Here is a 14436-nt window from a genome sequence, read left to right on the forward strand (position 1 = left end):
AAAGACTTACCTTCATTCTATTCAAGCTAAAATTCGACTTAATACAAGTATTCGGTATTCAAATACATTCATCTGGACCAGAGAACAGAATCAAGAGAATATTCTGCATTGCTTAAAATATAACTGACCTAATTATGTACATGAACACATCTCTTATCAATGTATCTTAATGTTAATTCCTCACTTTTAATGCACCACAATTAACAATGAACATATTTATTTTAAAGGTTCCTGGCTACAGATTTAGGATGGCACATAATACTATCAGTGGATTTATCCCTGAAATCTATTCATCACTGTAGCCGAAATTCTTGGTATTCCCAAATAAAGAAGACTGGGCTACCATTGCACACAAATTTGAAACAAAGAAACAGTTTCCTAATTGCGTGGGTGCATTAGATGGGAAGCATGTGAGGATGCAAAAGCCAGACAACAGTGGATCTTTATATTTTAACTACAAGATGTATACATCCATTATCCTCATGGCACTTGTGTCTGCAGATCTACGTTTCATTGTCATTGACGTTGGATCATTTGGGAGGAACAGTGGTGGTGGGGTATTTGTAAGTTCTGCATTTGGGGAGAAAATAATTAATAAACAGATAGGCTTTCCAGATGATAAGCCACTGTACACTGGAGGACCAACTTCGCCTCATGTGATAGTGGCCGACAAGGCATTTAGATTACTGCCTAATCTAATGAAACTGTATCCAAGGCGGGGCCTCACTCCTGACAAGAGAATATCCAACTTTCGATTGTCACATGCAAGAAGCAGTGTAGAGTGTGCCTTTGGGCTATTGGCTTCCAAATTTAGAATTTTTCATACACCTATATCAGTTAAACCTGAGAATGTAGACAAAATAATAAAAAGGCTACGTGTGTTCTACATAACATGATATTGGACAGAGTTGGGAAAGTGTGTGATGAACTTTTGCCTTTGTGAACCTAACCAGTGAGATACAGAGCAATACAGAAACAAATGTGAATGCCTCAAGTCGTTGCTCACGAGAAATTAGAGACAGATTTAAAGAATATTTCAACAGAGACTATGTTACACAAGGGGAATAGACAAGCAGTAGAGTTTTAAGACTCTTAACCATTTTTAAATTTATCATTTACCAGTACCATTTTGGAGCAAATATATCAGATATTGTTTGAACATTATGCCTGACAAATCATAATTAATATGGTAAGGAATTGCATATAGAATATGATAATAAGATTGTAATTACTGTATTTATTTGGAGAGTTTAGAATAAAGCCCGGTTCAGACGGTGTGTGTTTCTGTGATGGATTCCAAGGTGGCTGCACGGATGGGTCGCCTGCGTGGTCACTCACCGGAAGTAATGCGCTCTGGTGGCTCCGTGGATGGTTAGCTTGCTGGATTTCGAGGGTAGGTTCCTTGCTATTTTTCGTGATGGTTTGCAGGCTGGAAACCAAAGACGATCATATAATATCACCACTGAAACCATGTCGCCATGTTCGTTGTTTTCCAACTAAACCTGTTTTTTCTATATTTTCTAGTTTCTAAGAAACGACAATTAAATATCGGACTTTAGCTGTTTTGCACTTATGGCTTAATTACTTTATTACGACATTTACTACTGTTAATTTAGGACTTTAGTTGTTTTCCACTCACGGTTTAGTTTCTTTCTGACCATGAGTATTGGCAGCAGATGAAGCAGCAGATGATTTTCCAATTTGAACTGTGAAAAGAGCCAGCTCCGTGTGAACAACTACCATCACCGTAGGCAACACGGGAGCCAGCCAGTCAGCACGCAGGCTACCCATCCGCACAGCTACCTTGGAATCCATCACAGAAACACGCACCGTCTGAACCAGGCTTAAGTTAGGTTAATGCATGTTTCCTTCATTTATTTAATAGTAATTTATAGTATAAGAGTGTAAAATTGGATTTTATAGCTTGGGCGATAATTTCCACGAGTGCATAAAATCTCTTCACTCTTATGTGCTATACAATATTTTATCCATTACTGGTATCTAAATTCAATTTTAAATTGTACGCCTTTTCTTTGTCATGTATTGTTTGTGAACAAGTTATAAATGAATGAATGTAAGTTATGGATTTTATGGTTGCTAATGTGAAATAGTAATATGCGTTACAAGAGCGGTATGTTGAAGTTTTCATGTTCGAGGAAAAGTTTGAAAAGTGAAACATAGTTTAGCTTTTTTAATTTCCGAGAATTGAAAGAAAACATACCGCTCGTGTATCGTACATTATTTTGTGCGAAGATCGTTTATTACATACCTGAAAGAGGAATTTCTAATTAGTTGCAATGAAATCTCCATCTTGGTTTCTGTTCAATGACGGCAATTTTGGAAAACAAAAATATCTATCTTCAACATTGTTGCTTTAAAATTTTTTTCTGTGTTTACTATACTCCAGCAGGCCGTGATATACGTCTGTCTTTTTTTCCCCCCCAGTCTATAAATGCGAACTTAAAACAAACGGCTTCCTTAATGTTACATGCATCACGAAATGCAGTAACTTTAGTGGAGTTTTAGAGTTTACTTAATTTTTGCAAATGTATAAAAACAATAATTAACAGTGCAATTTAGGTGAAATTGCAGTGGTAAGTTTCCAATTTATAATTATTACTATATTGAATGTCTCTAAAAATAATATGTTAAAAGCCTAAAGCAGTAAAATGAATATGTCACTTAAGCGGTAAGAAGAGGGAAATTGTTATGTGTCTTTCGGTTGGGAATACTGAATGTGGAATTTTAGACTTACCGCGGGTTGGTTTTGTGCGGAAACCAAGCAAATACGCACGATCTCGCACAAAAGTTTTTAATTCAGTGCTGTGTAAAAAGCCATTGTTTAGGTTGATAAGAACAATGAAATTAAGACCAGTTTTGAAACCAGTTATGAATAAAATATTTAATAGTACTAAGGCATTTGTGTAGTTCATTGCATATCACTGCAATGTATATTTGTTTGTAACGCAAGTGATGAATTTTATATGCATGTAAATCGAATTAATCTGTTTGTTATATAGCGTATATTTTTATAGAGGCCACTCTGATTACCTGGTTGGTTTTTATCCCCCTCCCCCTTCGAGTTATTTTTTTTTTACCACCTTAAAGCAAATTTCAAATAATCTATGATGAATTCTTGGCCTCAGCTCATTTCGCCAAAAATTTGTGTAACTCTTGAGTTTTTCTACATTTTAAAACTTCAGTGCTAATGTAAGTTCTGTGGAATACAATAAGTGTAGTGGAAAATAAATTAAAGTGCAACTTCGCTAATATTATGAAAGGAAAAAAATCAGCTCGGTCTCGATCATTACACTGTTCCAGCCACCTTAAATGAGTAGCTATATCAAAACAAACTCATTATATTAGTGAGCAAAATAAAATTTATCAATATGGTACAGTATGCATTCCTTTAACATTTAAGAAGTCTTTGTATTACACCAGTGTATTAATACTGAAAGTAAGATATTTGTGTTTTGAAAGAAAATTAAAAATCAGTATGATAATAATGAACAAGTTTGAGTATGGTACCTATTGGCTTCTTGCTGTTCACTAAAAATTCTCCACTATTAGATCCTACATTTGAGAGCTGATGTAGAATTTTGAGGAGAATTGTGAGTATAAGTAAAATGTGTTGATTTATTTGTTCTGTTCAATGCTATAACTTACGATATCTTGATCGTGAAATTTTTCGTCCTAAAAGAGCTGTCTAGACTCACATAACTAAAAATTGGTATTTGGTATTTTATTAATAACTAACACTTTTTTTTTTTTTTTTTTTGCAGAACTTTCAAAATATAACTTTCAGTTCACAACTAGCTATTATTACCTCAACCTCAAGTTCTGAATTAAGAAAGCTCTTCCCATACTTACTGAGTGAAAGGACTTGATGAATTCTCTAGTTTTAGAATTAATTTATTGAACTTTAGAAATCATGCTGAGATATTTAACTTCAGTGTTGAGTGTAAAACTTCTGTTTCATAATATTCTGATAACATTGAGAATAAGCCTTACATATGTTCTGTTTGTTTCCTTATAGTGTATATTGAAATGTTTTTATTCTCATTGTTACAGAGACTTTGTCACGGTGTTTCACGATAAAATAAAGTAGGCCTACCATATATATTTTCATAAACTTATCCTAATGTAAACTTACTCATTATCAGGGCAAGAACTTTAGACAACTTATAGGATATACCAATGCAGTATTAATAACAATATCATTGTAACATAAGCAAAATAAAAACTATTATGACTATTACCTAACACCGGTATGGCCTATATAGACTAGGTTGTAATCTGATATAAAATGTTCAAATATTATGTATGAATATCTTGCCCTACTCATTATATCACAAAAAAATTGTTACCTTTGACTTCGAAATTCAATCTGGAAATATAAGAAATAAGGAAGCATAAAAATGTAACGTAAAAAGAAGAAATTTAACAACACTATTTTTTATTAAACACTACCTTCATCATCTAACATGGTGTTCAGAATTTCTTGAACTCTAAGTTTGAAGGCCCTTCGACCTCTTTCACTAAGTTTTTCCACATCCTCGTGTAAACTTTCCAGAAATAACATGGTTGAAGTTTTTTTTTTCCCCACTATGTAGTTTTTTTTTTTAAGTATTCATTCAGCACACCATTGTCACTTTCCTTCCTCTTTCTAGAAGCTCTCCCATTCGTACTCGTCGAACTGGAGGTGGCAGCAGAAGTCTCTTCCAATAGAAATTCCACGTCCTGTACTTCCTCCTCTACAACCTGTGAAGGTACTTCTGGTATGTCTGGTGCTACTTCAGTAGGGGTGTTTATAAACGAACTGGAAAGAATAATGATATCTGATATAATATACCTTGTTTATACAATCTTCCTCATTTTTTTTTCACTAGCCAAATACATCTAATTGCGGTAGAGATCCAGATTAATTTAGTAGGTTAGGAAAATTAAAAGAACATAACCTAACTTAAATTATTCATAAACTACACTAAACCTAACCTAACATAAATTAATAATAAACCTAGCTGAACCTAACAACCTATTGGGATGTGGATATTTATCTACATTTCTTACAGGCTTAGACCTATAGAAGAAAAGAAAAATATTTTATCTTCTTCCAGCAACAAATGGCTCCAAAAAAATTGATGGCATCAACGTATACAACCACTTCTTTACTTCCGATGCTCCAGAGCCTGAGGGGAGCACACTGCCTCTTCTACTTCTATACCCGGCCCGGCACAAGTCTTTGCTGAAACAAAGAATTACATGTCATGCAATTGTTCACATAGCCTACTCTTTGTGACTAAAGAAAACAGAGTTGTCCATTAAATGTGTTGACTGAGTGATAGAGGTTAAGTATATGGTATTGCTTTTGATTATGTCATGAGTATAATTACTATTCTTATACAGGGTGATTCACGAGGAAAGGTAAAAAATTTAGGATACGATATCTTAGGCCATTTTGAGTGAAAAAGTTCATATGAACATAGGTCTGTTTTCGAATGATGGCAGAGCTAGATGAATTTTTTTGGTAAAACGTCTCACCCCAATGTGAATCAGACGTTACCATATGCTGCTGATATGAGACAAGGTCACCCATTGATCGCAATGAATGAGGTAACACTGGAATCTGCATTGTGAGCGATGTAGATAAGAGAAGAGAAACAAACCGGGTGGTGAGGCATTACAAATGTCACAACAAATACACTATCACTTATCAGTTCACAGCAGTTCACTCAGTTACCTACAGTACAGTAGTTATACAGATACAGTTATCGGAAGTGTTAAGTTGTGTTTTTCAAGATGCCTTATAAGTTTTCGACTACAGACTATGCCGATATTGTGTATGTTCATGGTTTGTGCAATGGAAGTACCTTGCGTGCCATTGCTGAACATTAACGACACTTTCCGAACAGAAGGGTACCATATCGAAGAGTATTTACTGTCTATGAGGTTGGATGAAAGACTTGGTATAGCAAAGGAACGGGGAAATGAGAGAAGCATTAATCGATTGTATTTTGGATGCGACATAAAGAACAACATGCAACTCTCCCGAGCGATAAGCGCAATTCACGCCCGAGCGCAACAGTGCATTGAAGCAAAAGGAGGTACCTTTGAAAATGTGCGAAAACATCGACCCCCGACATCTAGAATATTAGGTATGTATGCATACGTGAATATTACACTTGTATCTGTTTTACCTCTTTTTTCGTGTTATATGCAATTCTATGTTTTTTTTTTGGTGATCAATAAGATCTCCCAGCTAGGTCCAATGGACCCGTCGACCAACAGCAGGTGTGGTCCTCCAGACATTCTGGGGGTTGTGTGTGAATGAGTAGCCACCAAAACGTTAAAATATGGTGTTCACTTAAATCGGCTACAACTTGCCATTTTTCAGTGGCTGGTCATGATAATATCTTTGAAAAGTATTGGAGTGCAAGAGGTCAAATGACTTTATTGTCAAACGCCTGGCATTAGAAAACAACAACAACATGTTTTTTTTTTATCTGTACTGTCTATTATAATTGGGGCTTTGTCCTGTTATGGACATAAATAGATAAATAAATCAGAAACTGTTTTGTGTTGAGAAATTCACTGAATTATTGCTGTGTGAATTTTCTGTTTCTGTTTTGCATGTATTTATCAACATTCACATCACGGTGTAGGCACTGAACAATATCACTTTCCGAATACAGAACCAATAAGTTTGACAATCGATCCTGTGTCATTGTTGACCGAAGCCATTTGTTTATTCTGCACATTGTTGAGAAAGTCCTTTTGCATGTTTCGCAGTTTTAAGGCAGCTTTAATGCTATTAACATTTGGAAGAACATCAGCTGTTATTTTATCCAGAAGTTCACTTATTATTACTTGCAAAGTGTCCTCTTTGAGTTTAGTGCTTGCCACATTCCTAGCAATATCTATATCAGCTTCTAACATTCTCTTATTTGTTTGTGGCACTGAATAATGAATGATCAATAAAATATCTTGCGCCTTCTCAATATCTCAATCTCAAAAATTCTTCACATGACATTGCTAATATCATACCTCCATCTGAAAATCTTATTTCTGCTAATAGCATGTCAAGTACAGGGTAATACAAACACTTAAGCTATTTCTTACTCTGTGTTGATGCGCTGTCAGCCCTTCCTGTATCTTTGCCCCACAGTTTCACTAACAATATAGTCATCAAATTTTTTTTAAATTGTGCGAGGTCGTTTTAGTCTGTATTTACATCTTTCTTGCTCTGTAAATGTGTCATTTTCTTTCAAAATATCTTTAGGAAAATGTTGTAAATTATTATTGTTACAATATTCTATTACTTCTTCCCACATCTCCAACCACATCTTTTCATTCCTACTTGACTCCAAATTCCAATAGCCCCTTGAACTGCCAGATTGCAGGAAGCAATACATGAATCGAGACGCTGTAGTGATCTACGTACAACATTTGTATTTGAAAAATGACGTTCTAAAATATCAGAAACACAAGGAAATCTGAGGATTGAAAATTTTGTAGCAGTTCTTTAGCAATTGAACATCTTGGGTGTTTTAAGTTACTAGATGTATTCTTTAGCACCCTTACTATTGCAGGATATGTTGCTTTAATGGAAATCAAAGCCCAGCGAGTATCACTGAGTTTGTTGATTTCATGCTTATTTATTTTAAGCTTTTTCTGAATATCCACAAATTGCACATGCGTATCGGGATGAGAGAAAATTTCATATAATGACTCATTATATTAAATCCATAACAAGCAAGTAGAAACTATAACAAGATTTAATTTGTGAGCCATGCAGTGTATGTAAGATGCATACTTGAGGTTTTCATGAACTAAAGCCTGCAATCCACTATTAACACCCGCCATAACAGCATCATAAGATTGCCCAATCATTAATGCTGTGATCCCCAAATTCTTAACATGTGACTGAAATTATGTGCACTACCAGTACATGAAGTTCCTAATAAGTTTTCCTTTACAGCAGATCCCTTAGCTATCTAACACATATAGCCTACTCATCTCTTGGCACTTATGAGACTTAGCTTCATCCACAAGAAGTGCATAAAACCCCGCATCATTAATTTCTTCAACAATTTTTGTCACTGTTTCATTATAACATATCTCTAACAATTCGTTCTGTACAGTTCCACTGGTCAGATTATAATAACAACTGAATTTACTTTTGAAATGTTCGTGTTTCCGAAAAAATTTCACATAACTCCAGAAAGGTTCCTTTACTGCACGATTCTTCACCATCATTATGTCCTCTTATACCTAAACCCTGCTTTGCTAAGTACAACAGTATGTCAATTATCTTAAATAAATACTGTCGATTTTTGTTAATCAGATCCTTGTGTGAACTGAAAATCTGTGTGATTACTGATGCTTACAATGTTCCATATTAGTCCATTTAGTAACTGAAAACAAATGAGATGAACTTATCGCGTGTTTACTAAGTTTTTCTGATATTTTCTTCCAGTTGTGAGTGCCCTTTTTGGTAAATACACATTCTTTACCAGAACTCGAAAATTGTCTGCAAGGAAAACAAAATACAGCATCTTTCTCCACACTGTACTCTAGCCATTCAGATTTATTGTACCATGAAGTTGTAAAACTTCTCTCAATACCAGCATATTCACTTTGGGGAAACTCCGAGACAACTGGTCTGGAAGTGCCACTAATAAGATTGCCAAGATCAGAAATATCTACTTCACTGACTGCATGGTCACTAGCACTAGCAATAGGTTGATCATCACACAGTACTGGTTACACTAGCATTAGCATCAGTAGTGGTGCTGATAGTGGTAGTGATTACTTATGTTGCAACTGGAGCATTTTTAACACTAGTTAACCCATTTTTAGATTTTTGTACACTGACAAAGAATGAACGAATGTCTCAAACTCATTGCCCCGAAATCTCTCGCACAGCTGGCAATCATAATAATGGTGTATTGACGGTACAGAGTCACAGTTCCGTGTTTGTTGTGCATTGTTGTCACTGATCGGTATTTTTATAACATATTCACAACAATATATTGAAAGTAAAATTGTAACAAAATATACAGACAGTTTTACATTTAATTTATCTGTTTATTTCAAAAAGCAAGATATCATGAAATATAAATTCAAATTATTTTATTTAATCTCGTCTTTAAGTTTATTTACACATTATACTGGAATCACTTTTCTTTTTTTCTGCATTGTTGTGCAGTATGTTATTCATATTTCTCCAATGCTTCTATTCCTCAAATGATGTATAGAAATTCTTATACATTCAGAAATTTAAAATAAATATTATAGTCCGACACATGATCTAAAGACTTAATTCGTCAATTTAAGTACAGAAACGTAATCAGAAACAAAACCAAGAAAAATCTTTTGAATGCAGTATTTTCTAACATTAATAAAAAAAAAAATAGGAGTTCAGACAAGTTTGGGGGGGGGGGGGCAGTGCCCCCACCATAACTCCATCTATGGTCCTATATATGTCATTTCAAACTTGAATTTTAAATTTCTGACCACCCAGTTCCTCTCAGGTTATAACATACCGTAAAATGCAGGTGATCACTTAAAACAGATAAACTTCACTCTGCTTGGACTTAGAAAGTTGTTTCAGGACTTAAAAGAAAGCTAATTCATTGTTCAACAATTTTGAGTGAGGAAATTAAAAAAAGTAATATTTCATTTATTTAAAAAATAAAAAAGCTATTTTAAAACTATTTTTTTATAATTATATATTAGAAAAATCATAAAAATTGTAAATTAACAGATAACAAAATTCCATCTCTCCAAATCACTCGTTCGTAGGCTATGTCTTCATCATGCCATGCATATTTGAAGTATTTATCTTTAATGGCTACAGAGTTTTTACAGTTTCATCATCATCATCATCATCATTGGCTCAACAACCCATTGAGAGTCCTAGCCTTCCTCAGTATTTTATTCCAGCCGTCTCTACTTCTGGCCTTGACTGTCCACATTCGTGCACCAATAAAGTTGGCATCCTCGTATACATTATCCTCCCATCTGCTCCTCGGTCTTCCTTTAGATCTGCTTCCTCCAGGATTGGATGTAAAGGCTCTTTTAGCGGGTCTAGTATTGTCCATTCTTACCAGGTGTCCAGCCCACTGCAATCGACCAATTTTAATAACTGTTATAATATCTGGCTCCTTAAACAGATCGTATATTTCTTTATTATATCTAATTCTCCATTCATTATTTATTTTGACGGGTCCATAAATTGCTCTCAGAATTTTCCTCTCGAAGATACTAAGTCTTCTGATGTCCTGTTTGTTCATAGTCAAGTTTCCGAGGCATACGTCAACACCGGCCTAATAAGCGTCTTATGTATTCTTATTTTACTTGAGATGGTTAAGAATTTCGATTTAATATATTTCAGTAATCCAAAGTAACATTTATTTGTTATAGATATTCTTCTCTTAATTTCAAGACTGATGTTGTCATTATTGATCATGGAGCCAAGATATATAAATTTTTTTACATATTCAAATTTGTAATTTTCAATTGTAAGATAAGTTGGTGCTTTATTAATAATACTTCCTTTGCGGCTGGAGATCATGTATTTAGTCTTGCTCTCATTAACTCTCAATCCCATTATCTTTGCTGCCTTTTCCAGGGAGATAAATGCCTCTTCTAGTGCTTTCTGTGACCTAGAAATAATATCTAGGTCGTCTGCGAATGCCAGAACTTCAACAGACTTATAATAATATTGTATTAGTTGTCTGTATTCCTGATTCTCTTATCACTTTTTCCAAGGCTGTGTTAAATAGCAAGCAGGCCAATGCATCTCCTTGTCTTATACCTCTGTTGGTTTCAAATTCCCCTGATAAGTCTGACTGGATCGTAATACAGTTTATAGTTTCTTTCATTGTCATCTGGGCTAGTCTAATGAGTTTATTAGGTATTTTCAGTGCTGCCATTGCTTGATATAGTTGTTGCCTATTAATAGTATCATACGCCATTTGGAAGTCAATGAATAGATTGTGTGTCGTTACATCGTATTCGTTAGTTTTACCTAAAATTTGTCTGAGTGTATATATCTGTTCTATTGTCGATCTGTTGGGCCTAAAGCCACATTGGTAGTTTCCGATTTCTCTTCCTGTATATTTAGATAGTCTTTTATAAAGAACATTTGAGAGAATTTTATAGACATTGCTCAGCAGACTGATGCCTCTATAATTGCTACATTCCAAGGGGTTCCCTTTTTTTTTAGTATAGGACATATAATACTGATTTTCTAATCTTTTGGCATGGTTTAATATGTCCAAACTACTTACAGACCTGTTACTAAATCTACGTATTACTCTGTGAAGAGATTTATTAAATCTACATACTTAGACTTTAACAACAAAATTTGATAACACAATCCCAAGGGAAAAAATGGAACTTTCTGCATCAAAATCCACAGTTAATTCCCGATTTACCACGAAAATCGTCTGTAGCTGCATTTAGATTGACAACAGGCCATGATTGTTTGGCTAAACACCTGCATAGAATTGGAATATATCAGTCCACTAACTCAACTCAAACCAAGAAATGGATTCGGAACACCTCAAAATCTGTTCTTCATTGGCTGGTCATGATAATATCTTTGAAAAATATTGGAGTGCAAGAGGTCAAATGACTTTATTGTCAAATGCCTGGCATTAGAAAACAACAACAACTTATTCACTTCCACAATTAAATGCATACAACTATTGACATTAATTTGCCATAAATGTTATAGAAAGCATTCTATTGGAGGTATAGCCAGTCGTACGTTAATATATTCTTTCTGAATGCATTTTTCAGAGTATGATACAATAAAATTCATCGAAGCTGGGAAATGTCATTTTGAAGTTAATTAAAATAAACTGATTCCTCCTTGTGCAACTAGTTAAACAATACATGAAAAGTTCCTTGTAATAAAGGACTGTTGACTATTGGATGTACTCAATGTCTTCATCTTTACTTTGCTTATCAATAACTGCATTTCGAAGTACACTAGTATTGCACAGTGATTAGCATCTATGGTGACTGTCCATCTCAAATCCTTCCGTCCATCTTTCATCCGCTCGTGTGGCCTCAGAATGGTGCGGTCGCCGCGCGACTGCCGTTCCACAGACATTCCGTTCGTGTGAACCGGGCCTAAAGTGGTGCCCTTCTTTGTCTCACTAATAAGTTGATGTAAAGCAGTGCCCATTCATTTCAGAACATGGTTCACCCATTCCTCTTTCTCAATGGGGTGACTGTCTCCATATACATTTAGCCCGACCAGTTCTTTGAAAGTTTTGGAATCCCCATCACTGAGTATTGTTGTATATCTAAATCCATGGCCAACAGATCTTGTCCACAAGCGTACAGCAGCTTCTCGTTCCATGGCAGGAGAGGAACCAATATAGTTTATGATACAATCTGGTTTATGGCCTTCAAACCAAAAGTGAAATTCTGCACTGTTCTCATGAAGCTTTTCTTTGCTACTGAACATCTTTGGCTGTTTTCGATAAAACAACAAAATCTGTCACATCCTGTGACTACATCAGTCACACAACCGACACCAAAATTTGAGGTATGGCCTCGTTTGTTCCAAGTACCATCGAAACTGACCATAATATTATGTAGCTTGTGGGTATCAAGCACTTCTTGTCAAGGATAAGCTAGAACATCTGTACTAGTGTGTGTAGCAGTAACACATATTTTACTTAGATGATCATTGTATGCAGTTTCAGACAATGGGTTCATATCCATGACCATTGCGAAACTTTCTTGTACCAATGTAACCTTTTCCAATTTCGGAAAATGCTCGTACAATCCTGCGTTTGACATCAAAAGCAAAGCTTGAAGTATCATCACACTTTACTCTACTTGATGAAGTAACATTTCCTCCAAAGCCACAATCTTCGCATATAAAACCAGTGTGTGACTATAACCACGAGAAGAACTTATTTCAAGATTTGCTCTGCCTCCACACTTACATCCCAGCCTCCCAACTAATTCAAATAGTTTATTTTTAGATAAAAATAAATAATTGGGACCCTCAATATCATTAAGCCTACCATTACTGTTTCCACATTTTGAAAAATATTAAAAACTAGTCATACCTGTGCGCTTCACTGCAGTTGTTAGAAATAAATATGAAGTAATTACATAATTAAAATAGGACATTTGGTCCAGGGAACATCCGTGTTTGATAGGAGGATAAATTGTTTAATATGTTACTTAATTGAAATTGTATTTAAATAATTAAAATACGATCATTTTGGTCCAGAGAGCAGTCATTTCCTGCAAGGATAATTCTTTTAACACGTGCTTAAATATATAACACTGTAAGTTGCCCATTTATCAATCTTCTGTAATAAAGTGTTAAAAGTAGTGTACACAAGACTCAAGATGGAATGTAATATTCCATCTGACGTAGTATTATCGTAATTCATAAAATAATGCTTATTACATTAGCTTTCATCAATATTTTTCATAGCAATGCAGTCCTGGCCTTATAAATGAGAAGAGAAGTGTAGACGTATAATTACTGTGTAACTAAAGCCTCAACCATGTTGGCTTTCTGAAAAATCTGGTGGAAAAACTATAACCACACAAACTTTGGCAAACATTGACCATTCTGTTTCATGTGCTCTGGAAATATAACGTAACAATATGAAATATGGCCCATTTTGTTCTGTTCAAATAATGGTTGGCATATCCCATTTTGATTAATTCATTAATAATAATATATCCCATTTTGATCTATGTACTGATTTTCTCCATGCATTTTATACGTCTAAAATAAACCATTTTGAAACTGAACCTTTCTCTGTATAAAGTCTTCAACCCAAACTTGCCCATGACGTCAGTAATTCATTTTCTAAAAAAAAGTCACATAGCCCATTTTGATCTCAGGCGCCTCATATGAAAAGAGTAAAATCCTGTCTTAGAAATACGATGAAAGAAGAGGGACTGATCGCATTAGCCATGTTGTCCATTGAAAAGACTATGTTAAACGATATTAATAAGAAGGTGATTCAAAAGTCTGCAACCTACAAGACAAGGCGAATGGAACTAATCTTTAAATAAGGAAGTTGCATGATTTATAATGTATGCAGCCCCTCTGAATTCAATACCCACGAGCCACTACTGTTATTATATTTTGTCTTAAATTTTCATTACTTCTTGTACTTCCATTTGCAGATGGTGTCCAGATGATAACCCTCTGAAACAGTCAACATATCACATGAAGGGCCTGGATGCACTGGTTCTAGTGAATGAAAAAGATGGTACTTTGACTTTTTAAAGTATATCTTTCATTTGTAGCATTTCTTTGTTATGTATAATAAAAAACCACCGATTTTCTAATTAGTTGTGAAGATTGTTCCACTCAGTGCAACATCTGGAAAAAGGGACTAAAAAGTGAAGATTCCATGTATGAACAATCTAAGCATTGTT

The sequence above is a fragment of the Periplaneta americana genome, chromosome 12 (assembly GCF_040183065.1).
Source record: "Periplaneta americana isolate PAMFEO1 chromosome 12, P.americana_PAMFEO1_priV1, whole genome shotgun sequence".
NCBI classification, from domain to species: Eukaryota; Metazoa; Arthropoda; class Insecta; order Blattodea; family Blattidae; genus Periplaneta; species Periplaneta americana.